Source organism: Amphibalanus amphitrite, unplaced genomic scaffold (assembly GCF_019059575.1).
Source record: "Amphibalanus amphitrite isolate SeventyFive unplaced genomic scaffold, NRLGWU_Aamphi_draft 000829F_arrow, whole genome shotgun sequence".
Taxonomy (NCBI): domain Eukaryota; kingdom Metazoa; phylum Arthropoda; class Thecostraca; order Balanomorpha; family Balanidae; genus Amphibalanus; species Amphibalanus amphitrite.
Window position 1 is genome coordinate 268,644 of NW_024882323.1, and position 12,351 is coordinate 280,994.

Genomic DNA, 12,351 nt, shown 5'->3' on the forward strand with positions numbered 1-12,351 from the left:
TGGTTGGTTCATTGTTGGTGCTAGTCTCTTCTGTGTTTGCTGAGGCTTCCTGATTATTTTCATCTCCTTCACCTATGATGATTGGGCCTGTTACGCCGGTCTTCAATCCTTCGCCTTCCCCACTGCGTTTTTCAGACGGTTGAAGGACGGTGATGTAGTACTGATCTCCGCCACTATAGGTGCCACTGGAGCGGGGTATCGCCTCTTCTAGGCCAGAGATAATAGTGATGTAATATTTGGGAGATTCTGCCACATCCAGATAATCACTTGCATAGGCGTCGCCAGATATTTTGGATTCACTTGAATGCTGTGTGATGATATCTATTGGCGAAGAACCGACCAGAAGTGAAGTAGCCATCTGAAAAAAGGAGAACGTATCATGAAGCAACGCTCCTGATAGTGCCAAAGCAAGCAGGCACGAAACAGGAGCGCAGTATACAGAGCCATCATAAATCAGGAGCTAATCATCAGCTTCGGTTGATCTAAAGGGCACATTAGGTCGATAGCTGCTAACGACCACATGTTTTTTTTTCAATATAGGCTCGTGTTCATTCCATAAACAATTAGTTGAGCGACGAGCCGCAATGCATTTTCGAAAATGACTAATTACCTACAACAGAAACGAGGTAACGGCAATACGGTTGAAGGTTACTATGTAGTTGTTAGACGGGTTATACGGTTATGGGGTACGACTTACCACTGAAGTCGTTATCAGGAAACATTTCCACGCCAGCGCCATCCGTTCTGGTGAGAGAGGATCCACTAGGAACGTGGCACCACGCTACACTTACACACTATCACACTACTATTTCACACAGCCAGAAAGGACGGCGTTCACCCGTGACACCCTCTCTTTAGGATTCCACTGAGACGACTGCGGGTAGCACCTCAGTCGTCTCAAACCGAGCTGAGCCGCAATTTACGCAATACAGCAATCCATTCAGACGTCGGCTTTGTCCCAAAGCGAAGGTCGCATGTGTTAGGGAGCGTTCATCGCATAGAGACGGCGACAGGCGAGACATTAACCGAAGAAGAACCGATTGTTCCTCGGAGCCCGAGGCTGCTGCGCCGCTGAGCTCGCTGCAGAACGGGCGAATAGAGTGTTGTGATCTGGGAGAGATAAACGGCGATTATCTTTTTACCCGGAGGCGCCTAGTGATGGTGTTCGTCGAAGGAATGTGGCTTTGCTCAAGGACGGAAATGCCGTATGCATAAATGTGGCTTGTGAAGTCATGTTGGATCCGCAGGTTGGGTACTGGAAGTGATGTTTTGCGAATCGGTATCTTAGCTGTGTGCCGTTGCAGTTCCAACGGCATCATAACCATTGTATCATTCTTTCAGCCCACTCAGACACTTCACTAATAAATGGACGCAAGGTCAGTTCTTCTACTATGTTGATCAACGAGGCTTCGTATTAGAATAACTGTCCGTTTAAAAATAGCATTGACCAGAGAGAGGCATGTGTTACTTTATTACCTGTTAGACCAGTTAGCCGATTTATCGGTTACCTTAGACATGTTCGGCGCATTAGCGGCCTCCTTCACTTACTTCCCCACTGGGTAGCAAAATCCATGCTTAGATAAGGAAGAAAGGTCTTAACTTCTAAGGGTAACGGTTGTTGAATTGTTGTTATTTTGGCATGTTTATTTGCTCTTTCATTGTTATTGAACTCGGGTTTGGAATCAAATTTATTGACGAAAACAGCGAAGTCGGATTGAAATCAGGTGACTCGGCCGACATTACATGTCACAACCCACCGGTTTTACACGCACATTTATGCTAATTACATTTCTAACTACATACCATTTATTGTCCACTCATTCACCAACAACTCGACATGACCATTTGCAAACATCCAGACGCCTAATCGAAAAGGTCACATCTCCCACCCACCCGCGGCAAACCGCTGGGACAGGGCGGCAGTTCGGAGACCATTCGACAACATCCTCCCCCGCATCTACCGAATCCCTCCGAACACCCCACAGCAATAACATCTCCGAACTCGAAATCAAGAGGGTTAACTTCGGCGCTCATCTCATCCGGTTCGTTTGTGTTTCCGGGAGTATCGGTGTTGATTTTATCTGATTTGTTGTCGTCGTTATCGCTAGTGAGAGAAGGCTGGGATACGGAAATAAAGTATGAGTTTTCGTTGGTCGGAGGTTGAAGACGCCAGGTCGGTGGCTGAGATAAACCCGTGATGATTGTGATGTAGTATGCTGGAGTTTCTGTTATATTCGAATCGGTCGTGGAGCGACGGTGTTTCACTGAAGTAGGTCTTGGAAAGCCGTGTAGAGAAGCAGCCAACTGAAAAAAAAGAAAGATAAATTTCAGAGCAAAGACAACCACATGAGTACCGCTGCGGTACTCATCTAACATGTCAATCACAAAAAGACTGGAAACAAGCGGACAATGTGAGCTGACACGCTAAATCGCGATTCCGGCCAAACATGGTCTCGAGAAATAGGCCACAGGTCAAAAGTTGTTTTGGTCAGGGCCATGAATTTTTTTTAGAGTGGGTGTAAAATTGATCAGCTCGAGGGTACTGAAAGTTTGGTCGCGGTCAACCGCTTTTTGCGCGAGTTTTTTTGCGAAAACCCATGGCGGGTCCATCCGATCCCCCTCCCCGTCCCTACACATGGCTCGGATTGCCTGTTTTTTTTTGTAAAAAAAATCATGGTCTCAGGGCTGTGACGAAAAACAAGTGGCCTAAATCCGGTGAGAAAACAGGATTTGGGGGTACCCTAGGTTTGGCTCCTTCAGTCTCTGCCCCCCCAGTGAAAATTCCTTAGACGAGGCCCTGGTACCGCACCCTATGATGACCGTTAAATTTATTTTGTTCCTATATACGAAATCCATATTCATATCGACGATTGCACTTTGTGAAACGTAGTTCTGTATTGAAACTCCATCGATGATCCATATCGAGGCTAGTATTTAAAAAAAATGTCATGCACCGGAGTTCGAAGCTGAACCGTAATACGGGATAAAAAGTAAAGAGGGTCGCTTACCATTATTATTTTTAAATTCTATTGGGATATTAATAATAATAAAAGACTGGTAGGAATACCAGTCCGAATATTTCTAGCAGTAAATAAATTTATCAACCAATTTTAAGTTTTTTTCTTCCACATCAGTTTGCAAAAAAAAAAAAACGTTGTAGCCTGCATTACTATTGGTGAGGTGAGTTGCTGTTATACATCGAATTAGTGAGAATAAAAAAAAAAACATAAATAAATGGATGAGCTCCTGGTCCGGGTCCTTATTACAGAGAATACTCTCGCCCGTCAAACACACTACCACCAGTCCGAATATCACATTTTATACCTCCCAACCGATATCCACAATAAAGGCAAAACACGGGCGCGCTTACCTACCTGTAGCAGCATTACTGAAATGCTCAGCAGAGGCGTCATAATCTTGGTGTAACCCACTGCCAATCAGCAGCGACGCCAAATCAGCTTCTGTCCTCAATAGATGGCCTTCCAAAGACCCACAGCACACATTCACTTTTGTCCCGGCACTTGGTTCAGCAACTAGCGGACAGTGATGGGCTATCAGCAATCAGTCACCAGCGTAAGCGGTCAGCGATCATAGCGTTCAGCGGCTGAGCGGGAGATGATCTAAGCGTGCCCACCGAGGAAGAATGATCGTGTATCTGTCGAGAGATGATCTTTTACTGGCCGTCTGACTAGTAGCTGCAGCGTGCAGCCATGCGACTGCAAAGGTCCACCATAACTGAGGTACCCCGGGGCGACCAAGTCAAGGTGAACATGTTCCAGAGATAATCGCATTAGTTTGCATGCTTCTGATGCTTTACTTGAAGTAATGAGTTCCAGTCATGCGAATGATAAACGAGCGCGCGGTGAATGGGATGAGTAGTGGGCATTGTCAGTGCAGATAATTCTGCGCTAAAATTAGATTTTGATGTAAGCATAAGTGGGTACTGGGTGGATACTGGATATGTTATGTCTAAACTATAGACAGCTTATTGCTCGGCAGCATATTCCACTGTGTACTGCGTATATTGATCTGCTAAATGATAACCATGTGCGCGGTCAAACTGTTTCGTTTGGTTTTGGTTTTGCAAAGGTTATAACCGTATAACCGAATAGATTTCACAGTCCATTTGAAACCGATCTTCGCTGAACACAATGAACCGGCCATTGCCAAGACCCATTTCCGCATTATTACAGTGATAGTGACTCAGAGAAGGTCACTGCCGGCCGACCGCGCACTCGGCAACCCTAACCAGCCTGAGCTCTGCACCTACCAACCTCAACTGCACTCAACTGGCCCCAACTGCACCCAACTGACCCTAACTGCACCCACCGACCCAGCCTCCGAGTCTAACCAACCTCCGAGCTGATCATGTTTACACCTGAGGCCAGTTTTACCAACAGAAAAATAGCCGCCTGCCGGAATTGTTTGCCTAAAGACCGCTTCGCATAGGTACGGAGCGTAAGCGGTAGAGCCCTATCCGCTTACGTGCCCATCAGTGTTCGCCACGGGCCCCAAAATCCCCAGCCCAGCCCGGCCCGGGCCCATGGGTTCAGAGCCCGGCCCAGCCCGTAGCCCGCTCTTGGCAAATATTCCAAGCCCAGCCCGGCCCGGCCCGTCAAAAATAGCAATCTAGTTATTGTCTTAGTCTATGGCTATAATAAGCATGATTGATTACACTATTTTGAGAACAATTCAAATTGCATGAATATTAACATGGCAATCATGACTCCCTTCTTTTCAATGAATATAATCATTTCAAGCACCTATGGCACAAATTTTAACAGTAACAGCAAGCACCTCAGTCAATTAGGTCATGATTACACACCTATAAAAAGTTTACATGATTATATTAACTACATTCTATGAGTAAAGTTATCTTGCAAGCTGATGTGTGTGAACATTATCATTAATAATTGGTGACTCTAATGCATACTTGAAGGAAGTATTTGCAACATACTCTATACTTCCCAGCACTTACCAGCAGAAAAAAAGCTTGACTTATGGGAATTGATGAATCTGTCTGGGATTGACCTTGCTGTTAAATTCACTCCATAGATGCTGCAATATCAAAAGCCTGAGAAAGCATACAAAATAGGTGACACTAACTTTAGCACTGTCTTCCAAAAAAAGAGAAAATCCATCCATTTATCAGCAAAACTGATTTAATCTATTTTCAATTCATGCCCACGTGTCAACCGAATCTCTGTGGACAACTATCTGCTACTTTCCTTGCTATTTTATGTTAGGCTCTTTTCAAGATATGGATATCGCTAGCAGCGTAAGCAGAAAACATGGTAAGCTTGAAATGTCATTGGGTACTTTTGCGACTTGTACGCATCATCATCATCAATTGAAAATGAGCGAACACTTCTTGATTGTCGCAGCTGCGGCAGGTAGCGATTCTGACGAATTGTATAATAAAACATATATGATCAAGTTTTTGTTTTGTTTTTCGTTCGAGTTTTCAGACTTCGTGATTTTGGTTTTATTTTTCATTGGTTTAATTTTGTTTTCACCTTGATACTCACTTAAAAAACGTATTTATTTGATATACTGTTGTGTATACTACCTAGATGCCGCCACATAAACATAGCGCCGCCGCCATGATTGCACATTTTGTTGAGAAGGGGCTGGTTTGTTGTGATTTATTTGGACAAATTTATGGACATTTAAAGAAGCTTTCATCGCGAAATACTCTGTAGAGTTCCTCGTTACTTACAGTGTGTTTTGTGAGTATCCTTTTAAGGTTCTGTTCGTTAAAAAGCCGTCGGTGAAGGAAAAAAGACTGTGTTGGAATTGTCTCACTATCGCCATATATAAGTGTTAACTTAATGTAGCCCTGTAGCCCATCATTGTTGAGTGGCTTCTTAGTTTTTGGAGTTGTAGTGCTAAGTAAGTTGTTCTGATGACTACATTTTAACTTTTATTAACAAACTAATGATGCTAGAGATTCTCTGATCTTTTTGGTTGCGGAATTTTTATGAAAACCCTCCTATGTGTGACATGATGTGATATTGGATAATTCTCAAGATTCCCAAAATTCAATATCAAGTAGGTTTTCTTTCACATTGCTTAAATTTGGTTTAGTTTTTGTATTTTCCCAGTGGGTTTTGTTTGCATCAGTTTCCAAATTTTCTTAAATTGACATTAGTCGCAAAACCCATAGTGCACAAAGTTCTTGGCCCGGCCCATCCATAGCCCGTTAACTAATGATATTTGGGGGCCCGGCCCAGCCCGTAGCCCAGCCCGGCCCGTGGCCCGTTGGGCTGGCCCGGCCCGTGGCGAACACTGGTGCCCATCACGTTTACGTGATGGGCATGTGAAGCGGTCTTTAGGAAAAAATTCCGGCCGGCGGCAATTTTTCTGTTGGTAAAACTGGCCTCTCATCTAAAATTTGCATGACCTTGATCTAAATGCCCTTCACATGTAACCTCTTTCTTTAGACCATGCCAGGCAAGAATCGCAATTGGACGCAGCTCACATACACCCTCTTATCATATCATGCGAGTCACGAGTTCTTACAGGCTTATTGGTTTCCTAGAGCCGCTCATTATCCTCGTCGAAGGGCTCCTTTGCCCCCAGAGAAGGCATGCCCCACCATTTGCCGACCCCTCTATATGAACTTGAAGACATGCGGAGAGCGAATCCAATGCATAGCCCACTTCCATCTCCCGAACACCCCGTCAGCTAAACCCCTGCGCGGTTCACCTGTACCTATCCCAGAATAAAACAATCGCATACATAGACGCATTTCTATTTATCAAACCCTACATCTATACTCTCGTGAATATCCGACAAGTTGGATTAAAACTTTCAAAAAACGTACAGTCACTCGATTTTTCTCAAGTTTGTCTGTCTTGGACTAGTGGTGGATGAAGCAATGACAGAGCAACGGTCTACGAACATAAATAAATAGGTATTTGATCAGGATTGAATGCTTGGACACTTTTTAAAAGGGATATTTCGTCCTTCGCGGATATTTATGAGATGAAGGGTTTGTCAAAAAAAATGCGTCGACATGTTCGAGACGTGACGTCACTAGCCTGAACATGGTGCCGACGCTATTCGTTGTGTAAAGTGGCGCGGGAACTTCTTCCAGACTGGGGGGCTGAACCATAATAGAGATCAACCTGGGTACCCCCAAATCTAGTTTTCTCACCGGTTTTAGGCCACTTATTTTTCAGACCTTGGCCTTTTCAACAAAAAAGGAAAATAATTGCCAAAAAATTGAGGTATTCCGTCTCAGCTGAGTGTTAAGAAACAACCGTTTTGGCGACCTGGAATAAAGGTTTCAATCTGCCAAATGAGTTGCCGAGCCAGTGAAAGAGGTGGATTTTTCACTTAGGATGCTTTCTTCCTTTGTGACCCACAACCCCTAATTTGGGGAGGACAAGCTGCCAACGGTTCCTGGCCTCATGAAAAGTACTGGGGCACCGCCTCCACGGCCGCAGAGTTTTGGGGGCAAGCTTCCCCTACTGCCCCCTACCCCGGTTCCTGCGCCTATGTATGAATCTATGAAATTATGATGGTAGATTTCCGATTTCGATTCCTCCAGCTGGGGGGGGGGGGGGGGGGGCTCAAATACATTCGAGCCTTCCCCCCTCCCCAGCCGAAAAGTTGGGAGGGGCTCAGCCCCCGCTAGCCCCCCCCCCCCGGTTCCCGCGCCACTGGTTGTGTAATCACATTACACAACCAATCACATTACACTGCGGCCGCAGAGTGCCGCAGCTTTTAGTCCGGTGAGACTTTGGATACAACCGGACTACAGCAGCATCTGATTGTCATCCAGTTGTTCGGTTCTCGATATGTTCGATTGTTGCTTGTTCCGCGCTGACTGTGTCAGTAAAGAATGAAATAATGATCAAGAACATAGCAGTAAATGTAAATATTTTATTTGACATGGACCAAACATTGTAATTTTCAACATAATCATGATGCAGTATATGTAAAGTAGAAAGTATAAAGAAATCGGGAACCATATTATGTCGGGGAAGGGCACCAGATGACAAGAAGTGAAGAGGAATGGAAGAAGAGGGAGAAAGAGAGGGCAAGAGCTCTCGGTCGGAGGAGGGAGCCCTAACTGCGCTGAACGGGATAGGTCAGTGTCGTCTTTTCCAATGTCAGTCTGCACTTATTGGGCCTCTGTCAGTAATGCTAGGGAACATCTAATAGAAAAAGAAGAAGAGCTCTTGTCTCAGCAGGCTTCTTTCATCAAACGTTGCTGCTCAGGAGGTAAAAACCTGGCACATGAATCGCAAGTAACGATTTGAACAATTATAGGTAGCCCAAATGGTCGTATCGTAAGCGTTGATCGCAGCACAGTTTCCACTGTTATAGTCCGGGTCGTTATCAAACCAGAGATGGAAGTTGTACGGGGTACCGTCGGTCCAGGTCCAAGAAGAAGGAGAGCTGTTTTGTCTCGACAGGCCAAGCCAAGTGGTAAATTCACTAGCCACTTCCACCGCGACGAATATATTTTCTACGGCGTCATGGATAGAGACCATTGTCGCTTCAGGGTGAATCGATGCACATACATTGGATACATCCACCCAATGAAGTTTGTAGTTGGACAGCCAGTAGCATTTGTCCCGAAACTGCTTCCACTCTGAAGAGGGACAGGCTGCAATAGTGAAGGTGACAGCGGCCGCAACCAGCGTCAGACGCAGAGTCCACGTCAGCATTATGCTCCTGACGGCACTGACGTACTTCTCGGCTTAGTAGTGGGTAGGGAAGTCTGTTCTGTGAAAGGAAATGGGGTAGGTAGTCTGTGGGTAGGGAAACGTCGGCTATTAAAAGCACAAACGCGACGAACTTTAAAAATTTGAGCCCCCAAAACCTGAACTACTGATTTATTGCCGTGAAATTTGTACAGATTTGTAATTCCTATGATTCCCATACACTGTAAAGTCGTAGTGCAATAAAAATCGCCATTAGGTTTTCATGCCTCACAGATACCTACTTACCTGCAAGACAAAGCCTGCTTGTTGAAACAAAAATCATTGTTCCTGGTTTCGTATCGTTGAACCTTGCTGGATGCACCTGCACACCTTTTGCATGCAAAATGAGAAATGTTTTATGCTAGCTAAGCACTCATTACAAATTTTTCCAGGGAAGCAAAACGATGTTTGCGGGGCTCGAGCCTCAGTCGTCATGGCAGACCAATATCCGCTATAAGATTGACGGTAGCATGGCTATGTGAAAGTATAAGAACAACCGCTTTTGTAAATATTTTCCCTTTTTCTCAGGAGATCCGCTTTTCTCACCTGTCTAATAGAAGACCCTGTGCGATGCTGAAATGTCGGTTCAGTCTCGTCAGAGCTGACTGCACCTGCCCTGCATGGAGTATTTGTATGTGTTCCCGTTATCAGCTCTATTGCAGGCGTGTTCCCGCCCGGCCGGCTGGGAGGGGCAGGGGGAGGGGGACGGAACAGCTGCTAAATGCAGTGCAAGACTCGATGGCAACCAACAGGTGCCATCCGTTATCGTACCCATATGCGACTTAAAGGTCCTGTTACACTGCCGAATTTTGGCCACGAGCCTGTCGCCGAATCAAGTCGTGTAAAAATCGGTGATCAGTTTGCCAAGACACCCGTGCTTGTAGCATTCCCGGTATATACCCTGTGCCCTAAGCCTTGAGTATTTTGTGTCAACCCGTTGAAGAAATTGGTTCTAGCTAAAAAAGCATGGGCTCACCTTTTGAGAGCCACTCTCGTAAGCCCATGAATTCGATCAGAATCGATCGAACATTATGACGTTTTCTGACGTCATTTCTGGGCTGCGGCAGACTAATGGTAGATACGAGTTTTTCCTTTGGATAAAGGTGTCAAACTGATGAAGTCGAAGGAGCTGAAAGTTTCCTGTCGATACGTGCAACGGTCTTGAAGATATTGCAGAAAAACGGGGGGCTTTGTATAGTCCCCTAATCGTGCCCGGGTTGAAGCTGATCCATGATTCGTCGAGCATCACGAATGAATGCCGAATAGTCGGCGATACTTTGGCAACATGTTGGGCGTTGGCGCACGTAGTGACATGTCGGCGGCAACTTGGCGACTGTTTGGCATCGGCAAACGGCCACGAAATTTAAATTTTTCATGAAATAATCGTGGCGGTCGTGACGAACCGCAAATGTCGCACGGTGGACACCGACTGGTCTGCGAAATGCCAAGACCGAGTATGAAAGATCCCGAATCGGTCAACGGCATCTATATGTAACACGGCCTTAATATAGATGTCGTATAGGATGGATGTGCTATAGGAGAGTCATATAGAATGACTTGCTAATCCTTACACATTCGTGTTCTAAAATTAGGCAGTGTAACTATAGCAGTTCATATATCTCCAGATTTATGAGGAATGTTACATTTATGCTTTTAGATTCATGGTCATGCAGTATGCATTCAAATTGATAAGTTTTTTATTCAAAACTTTGCATAATTAATACTTGCATTCACAATAATTTCCTGTACGTAATGTCCTGAATGGTAAAAATGACGTACCCCAACCAAAACCAGACGGCGCGTGCTCTTTCCTCTAACCATCCCCACCACTTCCGGCACTGTCCTCTCCCTCACCACCTCCGCAACCATAGCTCCGTCGGCACCGACGTCTCCGACGCGTCGGCACCGACGTCTCCGACGCGTCGGCATCGTCGAGCATTTCCACCCCACCGACGCCGGCCTGATGTGACGCATAATACGCCCATCGGCCGGCCGGGTCCGGCGCGTTCTCAAGCACAACATTGGATTCATTAGGTGCCGCTGGGTCCCCGGGGAACGATAGCGCACATCGTCGATCTCGACGAGGTTAATCAGAGGAACGGCGTCGGTAGTTGATCGTCGAAAGGCTGGTCGATCGTTGGAAGGCGTAAAAACGGGAGTTGGTGCAATGACGCATTGGGGTCCGCGCTCGACAATAGTCGTTTCCACGGCGGGCCATTTGGCGAATACACCTAATTTGACCAAAGCTGCGCCAGATTTCTTCCACAACAAATATCTTAGGATTATCTTAGCATCACGAATTTATTTCAGTGTTTTAGTCGAAACTAATGTCTGATAGTTTGAAAAAATGAGGCACCTATATCAGTATCTGTGCAGCCCCAACTGATGACTTTTAAAAAGCACAATGAACCTAATTTAAGCAAATCTGCACCTATTCTGCACCAAATGTGTACCGGCTGGCCGTCGAGAAAACGGCTAATAACGTTGATGGGATGCGGGGGTGGTATTGGGTGAAATTATGGAAGGACGTTTGGTAGGGGACGCTGAGATTGGGTTTATGAGGTGTGAAAGTGGCTAACGGTGGGGTGATGGGAGTGAGAGGGTCGTTAATGTGCGGTCATGGGTAACTTTATAGCATGAAGATATGACAGAAGTGATGATATTTGAAGTAATGGGTCACTTGATGAGAAATATTCGTCAATAATAGATTAGATGAAATATGTGTTCCCTTTGGCAAGCCTAGCAATTATTCTCACTTTTCTAGTCATTTTTTATGATCATATTTTTCTTAATTCTATATTTATGATCTTAAAGATTCTGGCCAGGTGTTGCTGACTTGCCAAGTTGTCGATAAATCAAACTACTTGACTTGCCAAAATTGAAAGGTCCTTTGTAAGTTATTGCGATAAGCCTTTTGCCCTCCAAAAGAAAGGCGATGAAGCATTTTTGATGGGCTTTTAATCCGCTCGCGTTTCATGCCAGTGTCAATAGTTTTTTTTTTCAAAAGAAAAAAAACGCCACTTGACCATTTTATTACGTATATTTAAATGTGAGGCGAAAAAAAAAAAACAGCTATCGCTTCGAATTAATCAGTGAAAATTCATGCTCAATTAAGTGTTTCTTATTTATGTTAACCTTACGATTTCATTTTACTATCCTTCTTTGCAGGCGTTGGCATTTTGTAGTTTTAGCACTTTAAACAAATATTGGACGCTACCCTCCCGGAGGAGGCGTTCATTGGCGAATCCCAAGTCGATGACGTCACCTGCTCCGATGACGTCACTCCAGCCAAAGAGGCGGCTCCTCCCGCTGGAGCTTCCATTGGCACTCGATATTCGCTGCCGAGCGCACTCTGCCGCGAGCAGAGGGCCAACGGAGGCAGAGCTGCGAAGGAGGGCTACAACACCACCCGGTAGGTCCAGCAGCGTGAGAACAGTTTCATACGGAATGGAGGTGCTGTTGCTGAGGTTCCGCTGTTCAGATGTTGACCAGTGTGAACGCTTCACACATTACGTTGTCCTGATCTACGTACCGTCATTGTACTTCAGGTGTTTCTCTGCCGTAAAGTTTAAACTCTGATTTAACCACTTAGGTACTTCTGATATAGGCACCGTAACTAAACTGCTGTGACTGG

At 45.3% G+C, this 12,351-nt stretch overlaps 1 long non-coding RNA gene across 2 annotated transcripts; it reads right to left on the bottom strand.

Annotated features, from left to right (window-relative positions):
* Positions 1–293: 293 nt before the first annotated feature.
* On the bottom strand, positions 294–9,344 carry LOC122366763. Of its 2 annotated transcripts, none has more exons than XR_006253940.1 (2): positions 9,264–9,344; positions 294–358 (listed from the first exon to the last, which is right to left on the bottom strand). It is a non-coding gene; the product is annotated as an uncharacterized LOC122366763 (long non-coding RNA). The 2 variants fall into 2 exon arrangements; XR_006253941.1 differs by lacking the exon at positions 9,264–9,344 and adding an exon at positions 4,979–5,197.
* Between the last annotated feature and the right edge of the window lie 3,007 nt (positions 9,345–12,351).